This window comes from Nerophis ophidion, linkage group LG05 (genome assembly GCF_033978795.1).
Source record: "Nerophis ophidion isolate RoL-2023_Sa linkage group LG05, RoL_Noph_v1.0, whole genome shotgun sequence".
Taxonomy (NCBI): Eukaryota; Metazoa; Chordata; class Actinopteri; order Syngnathiformes; family Syngnathidae; genus Nerophis; species Nerophis ophidion.
The window spans coordinates 62,458,847-62,461,047 of NC_084615.1; the positions used below are offsets into that span (position 1 = coordinate 62,458,847).

General features: G+C 37.9%; 1 long non-coding RNA gene across 1 annotated transcript; it reads left to right on the top strand.

Annotated features, from left to right (window-relative positions):
- The first annotated feature begins 644 nt into the window (after positions 1-644).
- On the top strand, positions 645-1,108 carry LOC133552394 (uncharacterized). Its single transcript, XR_009806700.1, has 2 exons — positions 645-740; positions 952-1,108. It is a non-coding gene; the product is annotated as an uncharacterized LOC133552394 (long non-coding RNA).
- The last annotated feature ends 1,093 nt before the right edge of the window (positions 1,109-2,201 follow it).

The following is a 2,201-nucleotide window of genomic DNA, read 5'->3' on the forward strand; positions in this document are numbered from 1 at the left end:
CTGCTCACTGCTCCCCTAACCTCCTAGGGGATGATCAAGGGTGATGGGTCATATGCAGAGGAAAATTTCACCACACCTAGTGTGTGTGTGTGTGTGTTCAAGGTTCAAGGTTCAAGTTTATTTGTCACATACAGACTACACCACAGTGAAATTATTTTTTCCATGCTCTTCAGATATTGCGTACAGTGGGTTCCAAACACTAGTTGCAGAATCTAATACACTAGATACAAAAAATACAAAAAATTTAATAGCTGATGTACATTAATTACAGGACAATTAAGTTGCACAAAAAGTAACAGAAGTTATGGTAGAAGTATCAGTACAAGTAGAAGTACAGTAGTCAAATACAGTACCAGTGCAATATCAAATAGTGTAACAGTATATACAGTATAGGAAGGAACAAATATGAAGGTGTCTGTCAGGGTTGCCACTGACAGTTTGTTTGAGTTTTAGTTTCTCCTGTATGTTTAGTATTTCTTGTCCTTAGTTCCTGTCTATTGCTCATATTTTGTCAGCTTCCTGTCTTGTTCCCTGAGTGTTGTGTTTCTTCTCAGCTGTGGCTGATTACCACCTGGTCACACCTGTCACCAATCAGCCCGCTCCTATTTGTACCTGCTTTTTTGTCTTGTGCCAGTTGCCGGATTATTGTATTGTCGTTGCCACATGTCGCTCTTGTCGTGTAGATGTGATCATTTCAGCTATTACCTGTCGCGCTATATGTTGTCCTGGTCATCATAGCGGTAAGCTGTTTTTGTTAGCCATTAGCTATTTCCAGTTTTTCTGTTTGCTATCCACTAGCTTCCATGCTAAAGTTCCTTTTTGTTTCTTGCTAGCTTCTATGCTAAAGGCCTTTTGTTTATTATCCGCCCACGTGTGCGCTTTTGGTCGGAACCCTTTGTTTAATTTTGTCTTAGTATCTTTATTAAATCATGTTTGTTCACTCCATGCCAGCCTCCATGTCTGCATCTTGGGGTTCGACATCAAGTAACTCTGACAGTGTCTACAGTTCTTGGGCAGGTGAGCAGTGACAGTAGTATGAACAAAGGTAATGGAACAGTATGACTTCCTTTATACTCTTGTTTTTACATTATGTTTACATTATTTACAATCATTGAATGAAAAATATTGTAGTCCGGTAATTACAGTGGTAAGTAAAGTGTTTTTTACATTATTTTGGGTGTGTGTGTGTGAGAGACTATCATTTGAAAAAAAAAGAGGGTAGGATTAAATAAGCTCTGCTTCTCCAGACTCCTTTTCTGACGTGTTTCAATGATACAACTGGAAATGTGTGAGGCATTGCAATGTATTCTATGCATGTTCGAAATCAACTGAAACTGAACTGATTAATGTTAAAATTCAAAAATATAGGCCATGACACCACAAAAAAAGCATGAAAATGAATGCAGAGAAAAATGAAATAACACCCACGTTGCACAGTAGAAAGATGTCAGAGTTCACAATTGTGTGTTGTAAAGCCGAATGGCTGCAGATAAAAATGTGATTTTGTGGCGCCTAATATATAATACTATGTAAATATTACACATGTTATATTTTATATTGCTACTATGGTACATTTTTGTGTACTTTATACCTGCATTATCCTTTCCATCCTTTGTAACCGAGCTATTGTGTGGAACAATTTCCCTTGTGGATCAATAAAGTTTGTCTAAGTCCAAGTCTCCTTCCTGCACTGTGAACATATAGCCGACTTTTGCTGAAGGAACAATGGGGGCTGCTTAGTTTATTCCTAATTGTGCTGCATTTTTTCCCCCTCTCTTTTTCCTGCTGTTAATTTTCCAACATAAGGAAGTCGTTTTAACTTTTGTTTGCGGCCTTTGTGTTTGTGCTCCATGCGGTTGATGTTAGCCAACAGGAAAAATCCCTCCTCCGTTCGAGTATGCATGTAATATTGATGCAGAGCAGACTCGGAAAAAACACCGAAATGAAATACAATCCAAACTGAGTTCAAATGTCGACATCAAAACATACATTTTTGATTATTGCAAAACCGACAAGACGCCATTCCCTTTTTAGAGCGAGCCTCAGTGGCGTGAGGAGCCGGGAATATATTTGCAAGTACCGGTAAACTGGAGCCTTCAGATCAGATATTCCAATGAATCTGACTAATACTTGGTGAAATAAGTTGTTTTAAAAAAATGCTTTGTGTTAAATATTTTAAAAAGTACAAATTGTATGCAAAC